Genomic DNA, 18141 nt, shown 5'->3' with positions numbered 1-18141 from the left:
ATTTTTGTTTTGATAGAGGGGTGGTGGGAACAGAGATATCATTTTTACCAGGCAAACCACAACATCCTGCTACATTCACGCAGTCGGCAAATTAAACTTTTCCTAGATTTGAGACACTATATGATGGTAGAATCTTTTCCCAGTTAAGTTCTCAAATTTCAAACATTCAAAGCAGAAAGCACCTGACATTGGGAATAAAGAGATCTACTTCTGCTAAGGATAATTTCTTTTTTTCCCCTTTTTTAAAAAAAGTAAAGAATTCAACTCACGGTTTCATCCAGTTTCTGCGTCTTCTCCGAAGCGTTTCGACTAAGAAATGATCGCTTGAGACGGAGTGGTAGTAGATAACAATTAAGCAACTTGGTTTCTCAAAATCTGTTCCAGCTGTGAAGTTCTTTCACTTTCTATTCTTCCTATCAGGGCTCGAGTTTCATGAGGGGTGTGAGATTATTTTTTTTATCTTAAAGAAGACTTTTTACTTGGATGTTCCTGAGAAAAGCAGACGATCCCAAAAATGAATAAATAAATAAACAAAACCTTAACCTTGAACATTTCCAAAAAATCTGAAGACAAAATATATTTGCAAAGAGATAAGCAAATGGGACAAGGACAACATACAAAAAATAAGTGGCCAGGTTTAAAAAAAAAATATTTTAAAGTATTTCCTGGGGAAGGGAATATGTGCACGTGATAGGATGTATGGCTGGGTGGGTAAAAATGATTATTTTCCCCCTCCCCCCAAAAAAATATCAAGGAAACGAGGCTATGAGCAAATGTATTATCATTATAGAGAGTCCTCAACTTATGACCACAATTGGGACCAGAATTTTGGTCACAAAGCAATGTGGTCATTAAGTGAATCATCAAATGACCAGACTCTGTTTTACAACCATTTTTCTTTCCGTTGTTAAACAACTCCATCTTTTCCAATTGATGTCCAAAACTGGAGACAAGGAAGATCAGTGAATGGCTACAAGATTCTGTTACCTGTCATAAATGTGAGTCAGTTTGCAATCATGTGACTTCAAGGTTAGTGCAATGCACTAGTGAGCTGGAGGGAACTGGAGTTATTTATTTATTTATTTATTTATTTATTTATTTATTTATTTATTTATTTATTTATTTATTTATTTATTTATTTATTAGCCTTATATACCGCTTTATAGGGCTTTCAGCCCTCTCTAAGCGGTTTACAATTTTTTTAGCAAATTGAGTCAGCAACTTGCTCCCACAGTCCCGGTTCTCATTTCACCCACCTTGGAAGGATGGAAGGCTGAGTTGACCTTGAGCCGGTGAGATTTGAATCACAGTCAGCTAAAGTGGCCTGCAGTACTGCACCCTAACCACTGCGCCACCTCCAGCTATGGCTGGATTTCCCTGCTAGACCACACTGTGCTGGAGATGAGGCAGAATGGCGAGAGGAAATGGACCTCAATGAGAAGCCCATCAGGCTCAGGTGGGCAAGGGGCTTGGGGCAGAGGGAAGACCCCCTCCCAGAGGGAATCCCAGAGGAAGCCAGGATGAGCCAGGCGCTTGATACAACAGGTTAGGGGGAGTCGAAGAGCCTAAGAGCCTCTTGCATAGATGGTTACGCAAGGTTCCTGGGTCACCCCAGACCAAGCTTCGTGAGCCACTCCGCCTGCAGAGACCACTCCTCAAAGGGGCTGGGCCCCAAAGGTCCCAGCCTTGAGGATTAAGTATGGGGGAGACCCCGAGAAATTGGGGCTGTTCCTGGTGCAACAATGGAACTACCGTATTTTTTGGAGTATAAGACACACCTTTTTCCCTCAAAAAAGAGGCTGAAAATCTGGGTGCCATTTATGGTTCCACCACAAAATCGCGGAGGACAAAATCGCGCTCGACGAAAGCGCGCATTTGACGTCATCACAGCGCGAGGAAAACATCGCGCTGTGATCGAAAAATGTAAAAATAAAGCGAAAACCTTACCCTAACCCCCCCAAACCTAACCCTAAACCTAACCCTAAACCTAACCCTTAACTTAACCCTAAATCTAACCCTAAACCTAACCGTTAACGTAACGCTAAACCTAACGCTAACCCTTAACTTAACGCTAAACGTAACCCTAACGCTCTAAACTTAACCCTAACCCTTAACCTAACCCTAACCCTAACCCTAACCCTTACCTTTATGTGAATCGGCTCGCTTTAATTTTAATTTTATTTAAATTTTTAATTTTTTTCATCGCGCTGTGATGACGTCACATGCGCGCTTTCATCGAGCGTGATTTTGTCCTCTGCGGTTTTGACGGATCATGGCCATTTATACACTGAATACAGCATTTTTGGCCCCTGAAACCCCGTCCCTTAACCAAAATGGCCCTGCATAGCTTGTAGGAGGCTTTCAGAGAGCTTCTGGGGGCTGCGGAGGGCAAAAATGAGCAAAAATGACCCATTTTGTGCTCAATTCCCCCCCCCAGCCCCCAGGAGCACTCTATAAGCTTCCTAATGTCCTTTTTAAATAAAAAATGGGCCCTTTTTTGCTCTGTTTTGCCCACCCCCCCAACTCCCCAGGTGCACTCTACAAGCCGCATAAGGGCTATTCATGCCTTTTTTTAAAAAAAAAATGGGCCCGTTTTCATGAAAAATGGGCCGTTTTGGGGAGCTTTGCAGAGCGTGAAAAAAAAATTTTTTTTTTAATTTGCCTCTTCAAAACCTTGGTGCGTCTTATACTCTGAAAAATACGGTATATATGCAGGAGTATGGAAGTGAATTGTAGATGGGAGAAGCCCAAATTAGATGGGTAGTCATGGCTCTGGAGGGACGGTGGCTGAGTGGGTGGTCTCCCTCCACAATAACAATGACCCCCAACTGCAGAACTATGATCTCTTTATGGGAGCCCTTCACCAATGGTTCAAGGAGCCAGTAGCCAAGTTCAAGGCTCTGATCCAGATAAAGGCCATCACCCAAGGGCAGCAGTTGGTAGCCAAGTACATCCAGGAGTTCTGAAAGTTGACATTCTGGTTGGCCACATAGCCCAAAAACATCCCCATTGACTGCTTCAAAGATGGCCTCAACTACAATGTCTACCACACCTACATCTTGTGCAAGATCCCACAAACCCTACAACGCTGGTATGTGTTGGCAGAGAAAGTGGAGATTGATCTTGCCCGGGACCGATACTTCGGCTAATTTATGGTTAGGGGCTGTTGTGCAAACCCAGACTATTTTTAATTCCTTTTTGTTTTGGTAGAGGGGTGGTGGGAACAGAGATATCATTTATACCAGCCAAACGATAATATCCTGCTACATTCATGCAATCAGCAAATCAAACTTTTCCTAGATTTGAGACACTATATGATGGTAGGATGTTTTCCCAGTTAAGTTCTCAAATTTCAAACATTCAAAGCAGAAACACCGACATTGGGAATAAACAGATCTACTTCTGCTAAGGATAATTTCTTTTTTCTCCCTTTTTTTAAAAAGTAAAGAATTCAGCTCACTGTTTCATCCGGTTTCTGTTTCTGTGTGTGCCCTGAGTTTTGACTATGAAATGATCCCTTGAGACTGAGTGGTAATAGACAACAATTAAGCAACTTGGTTACTCAAAATCTATTCCAGCTATGAAGTTCTTTCACTTTCTATTCTTCCTATAAGGCCTTAAGTTTCATGAGAGGCATGATATTTTTCTTTTATCTCAAAGAAGATTTTTTACTTGGATGTCCCTGAGAAAAGCAGACGATCCCAAAAATGAATAAATAAATAAATAAATAAATAAATAAATAAAACCTTAACCTTGCACATTTCCAAAAAATCTGAAGCCAAAATACATTTGCAAAGAGATAAGCAAATGGGACAAGGACAACGTCCACCAAATAAGTGGCCAGGTTTTCTAAAAAAATATTTTTAAGTATTTCCTGGGGAAGGGAATATGTGCACATGATAGGATGTATGGCTGGGTGGGTAAAAATGATTATTCCCCCCCCCTCAAAAAAATGTCAAGGAAATGAGGCTTGACAACGCTGGTATGTGTTGGCAGAGGAAGTGGAGATTGATCTTGCCCGGGACCGATATTGGAGGGCCAGCGGACATGGCTAGTCCTTCCATCTCCCACATAAAAAAATACACCAGGGCCACAACATGTGTCAGAGGTGGGAAGGAAGTCTACCAAGCTGTGGCTTGGTAGACTTCCAGTCTACCAGTACAATAAACACAACCTCAGCCTCAGAGGAACCCTGAAGAAGGAAGTAATGAAACCAGTTCCGAGGACCCGAGAGACGTCGCTGAAAGGTCTGGAGGTTGTAGAGTTTGCCCCGCCTGTCTCTGGGAGGTTGGGAACTCCAACCAGCTCAGGCGATACTGACAGACGATCCCCTGGTAAGTCGATGGGTGACCCTGTAACCCTCCAAGTGGAACTATTGGTGCCCACTTTGAGGACCTAAGGAATAATGCTGGCTTTATTGGGCTGCCGTTAAATCCGTAGTTCGCCCTGAAGTCATTGAAAAGCTGGGACTGACATCGCATACAGCATGTCGTTTTGTTACAAGTGTTTTTGCATCCATATTCTCAAACAGCATTTATCATCATAGATTTTTCATCTAGTATAACTAAATACCTCACTTTCATTGTACAGTATATGTTCAATTACAATTAGTACTATTGGTTTTTTTTTTTCAATAAACCTAATTCCCTTACATTCTTGATTGTCTATTTGATAACAGTATACCTTTATATAATCACAAATCCCAATATGAAAGAGATTTACCAACCATTTATATTTGTATATCACTGTTTTCAATTATGCATTATTCCACCAATCAACTATCGAGTCTGCTTATGTTAATTATTGTCCTTGTACATCGTACATTCAAACAGAGATCTTATTCCTTCATTTTTCAACAAAATATTCTGAATAGTCACTACATATATATACCAATTTTTAATTACTTCCTTATTAAAATTATTTATCAACAACAAGATATCTTTGTAATATATTCTTAGGGTTATACATTATCGTGACCCATCAAAACCGCGCTCGACTAAGCCGTGCCCGATTAAACCGCATCGCTGACGTCATCAACCGTGACCCGACAAAAGCGCGAACATCATAAGCATGCCGAAAACACCGCGGCGCTAAAACCGCGATATCAAAAGCGTGCCGACAACAGCGCGCCAACAACAGCGTGCTGACAGAAGCGCAATTTAATTTAAGGTAAGGTTTAGGGTTAGGTTTAGGGTTAGGTTTAGGGTTAGGGTTAGGGTTAGGTTTAGGGTTCCGTTACAGCGCGCTTCTGTCGGCACGCTTTTGTCGGCGCGCTTTAGGGCTAATTAGTCACTCATTCGTCACACGGTTTTGTCACCGCGCTTTCATCACCGCGGTTTAGTCAGGCGCGCTTTTGTTGTCCGCGCATTTGTGGTGGAACCGTCATCAACAGGGCGACAACAGCCAGCGCCGAGAAAGAAGGGTGCTTTAAATAGCGCTTTGAAAGCAAGCCGATTCAACTTAAGGTAAGGGTTAGGTTTAGGGTTAGGTTTAGGGTTAGGTTAAGGGTTAGGGTTAGGGTTAGGGTTAGAGTTAGGTTAAGGGTTAGGATTAGGTTTAGGTTTAGGTTTAGGGTTAGGTTAAGGGTTAGGTTTAGGTTTAGGTTTAGGTTTAGGGGTTAGGGTTAGGGTTGGGGTTGGGGTTGGGGTTGGGGTTGGGGTTGGGGTTGGGGTTGGGGTTAGGGTTAGGGTTAAAAAGAAGAGTTTTTACTTGGATGTCACTGAGAAAAGCAGACGATCCCAAAAATGAATAAATAAATAAATAAAACCTTAACCTTGCACATTTCCAAAAAATCTGAAGCCAAAATACATTTGCAAAGAGATAAGCAAATGGGACAAGGACAACATCCACCAAATAAGTGGCCAGGTTTTTTTAAAAAAATATTTTTAAGTATTTCCTGGGGAAGGGAATATGTGCACGGGATAGGATATATGGCTGGGTGGGTAAAAATGATTATTTCCCCCCCTCCTCAAAAAAATGTCAAGTTTTTAGTTTTTATTAAACATTTATAGGCCGCCCTTTTCCCTGAGGGGACTCAGGGCGGCTTACAATAATAGGGGAAGGGAGTGCAGGACAAAACACAAAAGAAAATGTGAGTAACAAATAATTAGCAGTAAAAACACAACATTCATTCAACATTCGGGAGGGGCAAAAGTAAAGTCTTATCCCCCGGGCCTGACGGGATAGCCAGATCTTGAGGGCTGTGCGGAAGGCCTGGACGGTGGTGAGGGTGCGGATCTCCATGGGGAGATTGTTCCATAGCGTCGGAGCTGCAACTGAGAAGGCTCTCCTTTGCGTAGTCGCCAGTCGGCACTGACTGGTGGATGGAATTCGGAGGAGGCCTACTCTATGCGATCTGATGGGACAGAGGGAGGTAATCGGCAGAAGGCGGTCTCTCAAATAGCCAGATCCACTACCATGGAGCGCTTTATGAGTGGTAAGTAGGACCTTGAAGTGCACCCGGAGACCAACAGGTAGCCAGCGCAGCTCACGGAGGATCGGTGTTATGTGGGCAAACCGTGGTGTGCCCACAATCACTTGCGCGGCTGCATTCTGGACTAACTGAAGTCGCTGGATGCTCTTCAAGGGCAGCCCCATGTAGAGCACATTGCAGTATTCCAGCCTAGAGATCAAAAGGGCTCGAGTGACTGTTGTGAGGGCCTCCCGGTTCAGGTAGGGCCGCAACTGGCGCACCAGGCGAACCTGGGCAAATGCCCCCCTGGTCACAGCTGACAAGTGATGGTCGAAACTCAGCTGTGGGTCCAGGAGGACTCCCAAGTTGCGGACCCTGTCTGAGGGGTATAAATTTTGACCCCCCAGCCTGAGTGATGGAACGTCGGCCGAATTGTTGGGAGGAAAACACAACAGCCACTCGGTCTTGTCCGGGTTGAGTACCGGTTTGTTAGCTCTCATCCAGTCTTTAACAGCCTCCAGACCCCGGTTCATCACGTCAAGGAAACGAGGCTTGACAACGCGGGTATGTGTTGGCGGAGGAAGTGGAGATTGATCTTGCCCGGGACCGATATTGGAGGGCCAGCGGACATGGCTAGTCCTTCCATCCCCCACATAAAAAAATACACCAGGACCACAACATGTTTCAGAGATGGGAAGGAAGTCTACCAAGCTGTGGCATGCCAGTCCAATAAACACAACCTCAGCCTCAGAGGAACCCTGAAGAAGGAAGTAATGAAACCAGTTCCGAGGACCCGAGAGATATTGCTGAAAGGTCTGGAGGTTGTAGAGTTTGCCCCGCCTGTCTCTGGGAGGTTGGGAACTCCAACCAGCTCAGGCGATACTGACAGACGATCCCCTGGTAAGTCTATGGGTGACCCTGTAACCCTCCAAGTGGAATTATTGGTGCCCACTTTGAGGACCTGTGGAATAATGCTGGCTTTATTGGGCTGTCGTTAAATCCGTAGTTCGCCCTGAAGTCGTTGAAAAGCTGGGACTGACATCGCATACAGCATGTCGTTTGGTTACAAGTGTTTTTGCATCCATATTCTCAAACAGCATTTATCATCATAGATTTTTCATCTAGTATAACTAAATACCTCACTTTCATTGTACAGTATATGTTCAATTACAATTAGTACTATTGGTTTTTTTTTCCAATAAACCTAATTCCCTTACATTCTTGATTGTCTATTTGATAACAGTATACCTTTATATAATCACAAATCCCAATATGAAAGTGATTTACCAACCATTTATATTTGTATATCACAGTTTTCAATTATGCATAATTCCACCAATCAACTATCGAGTCTGCTTATGTTCATTATTGTCCTTGTACATCGTACATTCAAACAGAGATATTATTCCTTCATTTTTCAACAAAATATTCTAAATAGTCACTACATATATATACCAATTTTTAATTACTTCCTTATTAAAATTATTTATCAACAACAAGATATCTTTGTAATATATTCTTAGGGTTATACATTATCGTGACCCATCAAAACCGCGCTCGACTAAGCTGCCCCCGATTAAACTGCGTCGCTGACGTCATCAACATGGCGACAACAGCCAGCGCGGAGAAAGAAGGGCGCTTTAAATAGCGCTTTGAAAGCAAGCCGATTCAACTTAAGGTAAGGGTTAGGTTTAGGGTTAGCTTTAGGGTTAGGTTAAGGGTTAGGATTAGGATTAGGATTAGGGTTAGGTTAAGGGTTAGGTTTAGGGTTAGGTTTAGGGTTAGGTTTGGGGTTGGGGTTGGGGTTGGGATTGGGGTTGGGGTTAGGGTTAGGGTTAAAAAGAAGAGTTTTTACTTGGATGTCCCTGAGAAAAGCAGACAATCCCAAAAATGAATAAATAAATAAATAAAACCTTAACCTTGCACATTTCCAAAAAATCTGAAGCCAAAATCTGAAGCAAAGAGATAAGCAAATGGGACAAGGACAACATCCACCAAATAAGTGGCCAGGTTTTTTAAAAAAATATTTTTAAATATTTCCTGGCGAAGGGAATATGTGCACGGGATAGGATGTATGGCTGGGTGGGTAAAAATGATTATTTCCCCCCCTCAAAAATATGTCAAGGAAACGAGGCTTGACAACGCTGGTATGTGTTGGCGGAGGAAGTGGAGATTGATCTTGCCTGGGACCGATACTGGAGGGCTAGCGGATATGGCTAGTCCTTCCATCCCCCACATAAGAAAATACACCAGGACCACAACATGTTTCAGAGATGGGAAGGAAGTCTACCAAGCTGTGGCATGCCAGTCCAATAAACACAACCTCAGCCTCAGAGGAACCCTGAAGAAGGAGGTAATGAAACCAGTTCCGAGGACCCGAGAGACATCGCTGAAAGGTCTGGAAGTTGTAGAGTTCGCCCTGCCTGTCTCTGGGAGGTTGGGAACTCCAATCAGCTCTGGCGATACTGACACACGATCCCCTGGTAAGTCGATGGGTGACCCTGTAACCCTCCAAGAGGAATTATTGGTGCCCTCTTTGAGGACCTATGGAATAATGCTGGCTTTATTGGGCTGCTGTTAGATGCGTAGTTAGCCCTGAAGTCGTTGAAAAGCAACAACAAGATATCTTTGTAATATATTCTTAGGGTTATACATTATCGTGACCCATCAAAACTGTGCTCGATTAAGCCGCGCCCGATTAAACCGCGTTGCTGACGTCATCAACAGGGCGACAACAGCCAGTGCAGAGAAAGAAGGGCGCTTTAAATAGCGCTTTGAAAGCAAGCCAATTCAACTTAAGGTAAGGGTTAGGTTTAGGGTTAGGTTTAGGGTTAGGTTTAGGGTTAGGTTTAGGTTTAGGGTTAGAGTTAGGGTTAGGGTTAGGTTAAGGGTTAGGGTTAGGGTTAGGGTTAGGGTTAGGGTTAGGGTTAGGGTTAGGGTTAGGGTTAGGGTTAGGGTTAGGGTTAGGGTTAGGGTTAGGGTTAGGGTTAGGGTTAGGGTTAGGGTTAGGGTTAGGGTTAGGGTTAGGGTTAGGTTAAGGGTTAGGATTAGGTTTAGGGTTAGGTTAAGGGTTAGGTTTAGGGTTAGGTTTAGGGTTAGGTTTAGCGTTAGGTTTAGGATTAGGTTTAGGGTTAGGTTAAGGGTTAGGGTTAGGGTTAGGGTTAGGTTAAGGGTTAGGATTAGGTTTAGGGTTAGGTTAAGGGTTAGGATTAGGTTTAGGGTTAGGTTAAGGGTTAGGTTTAGGGTTAGGGTTAGGGTTAGGTTAAGGGTTAGGTTTAGGGTTAGGTTTAGGATTAGGTTTAGGGGGGTTAGGTTTAGGGGTTAATTTTAGGTTTAGGGTTTACAGTGTGCTTCTGTCTCCGCGCTGTTGTCGCCCTGTTGACATTTAGTTGGACGTGGTTTAGTTGAGCGCGGTTTTGTGGTGGAACCATACATTATATCACCAATTCTCTATCAAGTATACATGAAATCATTGTTATCCTTATCCATTTTAAAATGAAAAGTTCTAAAGTATTCAATTCATATATGTACCAGTTTTTCATTGTATCGTTTTTAATCTATTTTACAGCATAATTGAGTTATCATTTAACTCCTTCAGTTAAAACATGAGTAAAACATTTCTCATTTCCAAGTTTTTTCCCCCAACCACTGATAAAACAAATCCTATATCTTATAAACTTGCTCGTCTTCTTGTTCTCTAATTTCAAATGTCAATTTACTCATTTCAGCACACTGTATGTGATGATGGGGTTTTTTTCTCTTTTTGTGTGTGTGTGTTGTTTGTTTAATAAAAATAAAAAATTATTTTTTTAAAAAAGCTGGGATTGAGACTCAAATGGCTGAGGGTGCCCATAGCGTTTTGCCAGCTAGATGGGACTGTAGCTGGAGGGGGGCAAGCTCACTTTATAACTGAATCAGTAGATGAGAATGGGAAAACATAAAGAGATTCTGAGTTTTATAGCGATGCCAAGCATGAAGAGGCCCCTCCTACTTGGATAGTCTTGGAGAGAAATGGAACCCTGATGTGAATTGGAGGAGGGGGCTTTTAAAGATTCAGCAGACAGTGGCCAAGGAAGAGAAAACGATCCCATAACCCTTCAGTGAGAGAAACAGAGGGCAAAGAGAGCTAGGGGCAGCAGCTCAGGATCACTCAATAGGCGAATCCAGAATCCCGAAGGAGTGCTGGGATTTGTGAGATGTATTTAGTGAGAAAGGCTCTGATGTACTCCCATCCCATAGACTGCGGTATTGAAATCCTTCCCAGGGCTAACCTTCTGAAACCCAATGACTCCACATGAGCTAGCTTCACATCTTCATAGACAAGAACTTAAATGTGGATTTATCCAACCAGCAAGGCCATGAATGGCAGCCCTGGTTTTGTTCTGGGAGAAGAAAGATGAGACTCTTTGCCTGTATATTGATTATAGTGGGCTAAACACAGTGCATAGAAAATGTCTACCCACTACCCCTGATGGACATGTTGACACATTTAGCCAAAGGAAAAAATTTCACTAAGTTAGACTTCCGGGAAGCTTACAAATCAGTGGTGGGATTCAGCCGGTTCGCACCAATTCAGGAGAACCTGTTGTTAACTTTCCAAGCAGTTCGGAGAACCGGTTGTTGGAAGAAATCTCCTTTTAGTTTTTTCCCACTTGACTGGGCTAATCCTGTAAGGAAGGAAACATTCTGGTGTTGTTTCTAGCCTAATCCCTATTGCCTTGCTTACAGAAACTGCCTCTCTGGTTAACCCTTACTACATTGTAACAGCTAAAGCAAAGCACCCATCAATGTGAGTGATGTTGAGTTGGCCACGCCCACACGGTCACATGACCACTGAACCACGCCTACCCAGCTGGTCATGAGGGCAGAGAACCGGTTGTTCAATTATTTGAATCCCACCACTGGTACGAATCAAGGAGGATGATAAATGTAAAGCTGCATTTAATTGCCCTCTGGGATGTTTTCAATTCTGGATGCCCCCTTTCGCCTACAGGGACCCCCCCCCCGCCCCCACAGTAGTCATACAACTGATCAATGAGGCGCTGCATGACTTTTTGTACAAGGGAGCGTTGGTGCATTTAGATGATTATTTTAACAGAAACGACGGAGGAACATTTGAAATTGGTGTGGGCAGTCCTTAAAAGGCTCCGAGCCACTAAACTGCATGCAAAGCTTTCCAAGTGCGAATTTCACCAAGATAAAATTGATTACTTGTGTTACCACATCTCAAATGAGGGAGTGGGAATGGATCCTAGAAGATGTAAAGGTAATATTAGAGGGGGCCCTTCCCTGCACTTGGAGGCAAAGCTGCCTGTGTTTTGCAAATTTCTACCAGCAGTTCATCCCCTCATTTGCAAAGATTGCATTGCCAATCACAAAAACACTTTTAAAAACTAAAGATGAGGGTCAGCAACTTAAGCGGACCATGGAGTGCCAAGCAGCATTTGAAAAACTCAAACGATTGTTCGTGGTAAAACCTGTCCTGAAGCACCCCAACCCAGATGCTCCATTTGTAATTCAGGCTGACGTTACCGATATAGACATAGGGGCAGTGTTATTGCAAAAGAATGTCCGGAAGTTGCAACATTCATGCAGATACACCTCTAAGAAAATCACAGAGACTGAACAGAGGTCGGCGATATAGGAGAAGGAGGCGTATGCAATGTGGGCCCCGTGACCCGACAAATGCGCACACGACAAAAGCGCGCCGACAAAACCGCACCCACAAAAGCACGATTTAAGTTAAGGTAAGGGAAGTGTGATTTAACTTAAGGTAAGGTTTAGGTTCAGGGTTAGGTTTAGGGTTAGGGTTAGGGTTAGGGTTAGGATTAGGTTTAGGGTTAGGTTTAGGGTTAGGGTTAGGTTTAGGGTTAGGGTTAGGGTTAGGGTTAGGGTTAGGGTTAGGGTTAGGGTTAGGGTTAGGCTTAGGATTAGGGTTAGGTTTAGGGTTAGGTTTAGGGTTAGGGTTAGGGTTAGGATTAGGATTAGGTTTAGGGTTAGGTTTAGGGTTAGGTTTAGGGTTTATTAGTTCTTTGTTGAAGGTGCACTTTTATCGGCGTGCTTCTGCGCTCATTTGTGGGCGTGATTTCAAACTCGTGGTTTTCTCACCGCGGTTTCGTCGGCACACTTTTGTTGAGCGCGCATTTGTTGGTGAACCGGTGGGCCCTACTTACTTGGTGGCATTTCGTGGAAGGAGCAAGGGCCCTGTTTGAAGTATGGACTGACCATAAAAATCTGGAATCCCTGAGAACTTTGTGCAGGCTATATTAATTAACCCAGTCACGGTACAACTTGCCCAAGAACCTTACGCGCAATCACCCTGTGTTTCACTGCAGTTTGTTGAAACCTGAAACCATGTCAGCCCTTTGCCCTTTACCTGACCTTCCTTCTGTACCCACTCTGATGGAAGGGGAGTAGCATTTTGAAGTTAAAGTGACTTTTGACCATTTTCCACACTTATGGCCATTGCAGCGTCCCCATGGTCACGTGATCAAAATTCATATTTGCGACAGTTCCTGTGTCCCAGGGGCATGTGATCATCTTTTGCAATCTTCTGTCAAACAAGGTCAATGGGGAAGCTGTTTTTACTTAATAAACACGTTACTAACTCAAGTGACTCACTTAACAACTGTGGCAAGAAAGGTTGTAAGATGAGGCAAAATTCACTTAATGTCTGACTCCAAAAAATGTTTGGATCAATTGTGGTTGTAAGTTAATTGCTACCTGTCAATAGCGGTATTCAAAAACGTTTTCTCCATTACATGTGGGGATGGCTTGGTGGGCGTGGCTTGGTGGGTGTGGCTTGGTGGGCGTGGCTTGGTGGGGGTGGCAGAGGAAGGATACTGTAAAATCTCCATCCCCTCCCGACTCCAGGGGAAGGTTACTGCAAAGTCCCCATTCCCGCCCGATCAACTGGGACTCAAGAGGCAAAGAATAGATGGGGCCACAGTCAGAGGTGGTATTTACCGGTTCTTCAAACTGCTCAAAATTTCCGCTATCGGTTGTCCAGAACTGGCCAGAGCCTGCTGAATATCACCTCTGCTACCTCTGTATTGGTCAATCAGGATCCTGCAGCAGGAATAGATACCCATATAATATGAACTGAAAGCACAGATAATCTGGAGCTAACTGAGATGATTTCAAAAATGATAACACAAGTGGTAACATCACAATGCAGATCTCCATCTCTCTCACCCTTCTATTCCCAAATTGCCTTGTGACTTCTAGATGTTGGCTTTGGTCTTTGGTTTCCATTTCCCTCTCCCCTCCCAACAGATTATTATAAACGAAAAGAAAACACTGTCATTTTGGCAATCCCCAAATTTCCTGATTAGGCCAACGATGTGAGCCAATGTACCATATGAGTCAGGTGTTCCTATCTTTTTCAAAGCTTTTTGCTTCCCACAATAAAGGAACAAAATATAGCAAACAGGTGCATGACTGGACGATAGGATACATAACAAAAACAAGAATTTCTTTATGGTTTACGGTTTATTAGGATTTGTATGCCGCCCACTCCCTAGAGACTCTGGGCAGCTTAGATTCCAGGGACTGAGGCAAATAATCCTTAAATTTAATGTCCTACAACATCATTTTTCCATTCCACATTGTTTGTAAATACAGATACCTCCTCTCTGATGCTGGGAATTTTTTTTGATGGCTCAAAATTACAGGAGAATGACTCAGACAGTCTGCTCTTTAAATCATGTTTTCCTTATATTGTAAAAGGAAACACACACACACAAACACACACACACACACACACACACATCTATATCATCTACCCATCCATCCATCCATCCATCCATCCATCCATCCATCCATCCATCCCATCTATCATTATCTATCTATCTATCTATCTATCTATCTATCTATCTATCTATCTATCTATCTATCTATCTTCTCCATCCATATCGATCTATCTATCATCTATCCTCCATCCAAATCAATCAATCTATCTATCTATCTATCTATCTATCTATCTATCTATCTATCTATCTATCTATCTATCATCTATCTATCTATCTATCATCTATCGATCTATCGATCTATCGATCTATCGATCTATCGATCTATCGATCTATCGATCTATCGATCTATCTATCGATCTATCTATCGATCTATCTATCGATCTATCTATCGATCTATCGATCTATCTAATTTTTGTACAGTATATTCATGCTGTGGTTTGCTGTGGTTTGCTGGGAATGTGTATGTTTATCTCTATCTCTATAAATCTTTATCTTTATATCATTTATATTTCTATATATCTATATCTAAATGTATCAACCCAACTGTGGGCATATTCATGGATTACAGGTAGTCCTCATCTTACAATAGTTTCTTTAATGATTAACGTTACAAACTCACTGAAAAAAAATGACTTATGACCCTTTCTCACACTACTGTTAGGTAGTGTTACTGTTACTGTTTGGTGCTACTGTTACACTATCCAGTTTGGTGCTACTGTTACACTGTTACTGTTTGGTGCTACTGTTACACTATCCAGTTTGGTGCTACTGTTACACTGTTACTGTTTGGTGCTACTGTTACACTATCCCCATGGTCATGTGATCACTATTCAGCCACTTGGCAACAGAAATGTATTTATGATGGTTGCAATGTCCTGGGGGGGTCATGTGATCAGTGTTTGTGACCTTCTGACAAGCAAAGTCAATGGGGAAGCCAGGTTCATTTAAAAACCTTGTTACTAACGAGGTAGCTGCAGGGATTCACTTAAGAACTATGGCGAGAAAGATTGTAACATGAGGCAAAGCTCACTTAACAACTGACTTGGATAGCAACAGAAGTTTTGGGCTCAATTGGAGTTGTAAGTTGTATAACTGGATTATTTTTCATTCATGCAATATATACTGTATCAAGAACATTAATTTATTCATTGGCATCCTCCAGTCTCAAAAGACTATGGTATCGTGCTCTGGAAAGAGGTCAAAGCTGGAGTTTCCTCTCCAGCATGAGGCCTGGGTAGATTAATATGGAGGATAGACTGTTACCCAAGCAGCAGATCCCACCCCCTCTCCACTTCACTGAAATAGTCCAATGAAATGGGAGAGCTGATATGATTGGTTCCAGCTGCGTCACAGGAGTTACCAGAACATGGTTACACATAGTCACGAACTGCTTCCACGACTCCGGCTCTGGATTTTGCCTCAAGGTTGACTCCTGGACCCCTTTTCCAGTAGTGGATATAGCCACAAGGCAGTGGAGGTTTGTAATCAGAGTTTCCCTTCTCCTAGAAGATGGTTCTGCCGCTTTATCTGCTGTTGGGGCATAGAGACTTCTTCCGCCTTCAAAACCGTTGACCGTCTTCTTCTGTAACCCTGGAAAGGGGCCCTTACGAGGGGCTACCAGCCAGGCCAGCGGAACCAAGGTTTTTTAAGGAGGTGTTACTCCTCCATCACTCACCCTTTGTCCTGGCTTGTGACAGGCAGAGTCTGGCTTCCCAAACGTTGGGCCCAGGATGGCGGGTTTATCAAGAGTATATTGAAGGAAAAGGAGCCAATGTCGTGACGAGATAGTTGTGTGGTCTCAATGCTCTGAGACCACAGCCAACACTTTTGCCACTGGGTGGTCCAAATGGACCTAAACCGTCCCGAAGAAATGGTGAACAGGAAAAATACGTCTTGCTGATCTCGGAGATATCGCAAAATCCTCGAAAGAAGCAAGAGAAGTTCTTTGAGTCGGTGACAAAAAAGTCAGCCAAGGCTGACAAAGTCGGGGCGCCTCCTCCAAAATGGAAGGATACGGAAAGAGAAAGTGTTTCCAACAGGTGAAGATTTTTTGAAAATGGATTTTATTTTTATTTTCAAAACAGAGCACATAAAATATTTCTTCTTTACATACTGTAGAAGGTGTATCAGTTGGTTACAAAAGGTTTTCCTGCATCTCTTCCACAGTCATCAAGCATAATTCATATTAATACATACAAGTTAGATACAGTTAAGTTTTGATTATTAGGGGGAAAATGTTATGATACAGGATATAATCAAATAAAGGAGGGATAATGTTGACAACCTATATATATATGTTGACTATAATATAAGGAAACTAGATGAAAATTGCCAACATTGATTTGGAAAGGAGGATTAGAAAAGTTTGTTATTAAATATTATGGATGTTTAGTTAGAATAGGACATAAGGATTGAGTGTTATTGGAGGATTTTAGAAATATTAAATGAAATGCCAGTATGTGGTTATGTATTAAATCTTGGTATAGTTTATGATGATGGACGTTTAAATAATTATAGTCAAATAAAAATGTAGGTATAAGGGTAGCATGTATAAAATATTTGAGTTAAAATACTTGAGTTAATATGAATTATGCTTGATGACTGTGGAAGAGATGCACGAAAACCTTTTGTAACCAACTGATACACTTTCTACAGTATGTAAGGAAGAAAGATTTTATATGTTGTGTTTGTTTTGAAAATAAAAATAAATTCTATTTTTTTAAAAAGAGTATATTGAAGAAAAAAACAGAACCAAAGGAAAAGATAGTTATCTTTAAGTAGGGATTTATGCCACTGCATGCTGTCATGTTTTTTTTCCCTACTTAGCCAAATGTCCAAAACAAACCCGTATCTTATTCTAAAGGTTGCATTTGAATAAAGACAAATGTTAACGATTGCCAAAGATGGACAAAATTGGTTTTCCTTCTTCTTCTAAAACCTGAGGCCACTGATCAAAATTAAGATTTCTTGACATTCTGTTTAAATTATTTGGATACGGAGTGTTGCATGCCTGCTTTTGATACTGTTCCTGCTTGAACAGGACGTGAATACTCAGCTAAGAACAAAAAGAAAATAAGCTTTTAATGAAAACAGGAGGGTCAAAGGTCTTCCAAATCCGGGCAGAGAATCAGTGTTTATAAAGAGAGATAAGTTTGTCTATTGATCATGTGAGAATTGCAATTGTAAACAATGTTGGGATATCTCTATGCCTAGGATGTTATTTATTTATTTGTTTGATTATTTATTTATTTATTTATTTATGTTTATATTTTCCCTCACACTCCTTTTCTCTACTTCCCTCACACTCCTTTCTCTAGTTTCCCTCACACTCCTTTTCTCTACTTTCCCTCACACTCCTTTTCTCTACTTTCACTCACACTCCTTTCTCTACTTTCTCTCATACTTCTTTTCTCTACCTTCCCTCACATCCCTTTTCTCTACTTTCCCTCACACTCCTTTTCTTTACTTCCATCACACTCCTTTCTCTACTTTCTTTCACACTCCTTTTCTTTACCTTCCCTTACATTCCTTTTCTCTACTTCCCTCACACTCCTTTTGCTATCTTCCCTCACACTCCTTTCGCTACCTTCCCTCACACTCCTTTCACTATCTTCCCTCACACTCCTTTTTTATACTTTCCTTCACACTCCTTTTCTCTACTTTCCCTCCCTTTTCTCTACTATCCCTCACACTGGTTTTTCTATATTCCCTCACTCAGTGAGAGGAAGGCCTGGAGAGCTGATGGACCTTTCTTCCTTTCTCGCCCTTCTCCCTCCGGCTTGCCTCAAAGAAAAATTCCCTCTCTCTATTGCCTTCGCTCTCTCCCTTGCTCTCTCCTGTTTCCCACAAAAAAAATCCTTATTTTATTCCCTTCTCCCTCTTTCGCCATGCTACACATGGATGAAGAAAATTCTGTTTCAAAGCAGGGAATGCCACATTGGGAATATCAACAAATTACTCCTGGATCTTAAAAGGACG

Source organism: Thamnophis sirtalis, unplaced genomic scaffold, assembly GCF_051295495.1.
Source record: "Thamnophis sirtalis isolate CommonGarterSnake01/CBP01778 unplaced genomic scaffold, rThaSir2_p1.2 scaffold_4, whole genome shotgun sequence".
In the NCBI taxonomy this organism is placed as follows: domain Eukaryota; kingdom Metazoa; phylum Chordata; class Lepidosauria; order Squamata; family Natricidae; genus Thamnophis; species Thamnophis sirtalis.
This window is presented reverse-complemented; position numbering follows the sequence as displayed.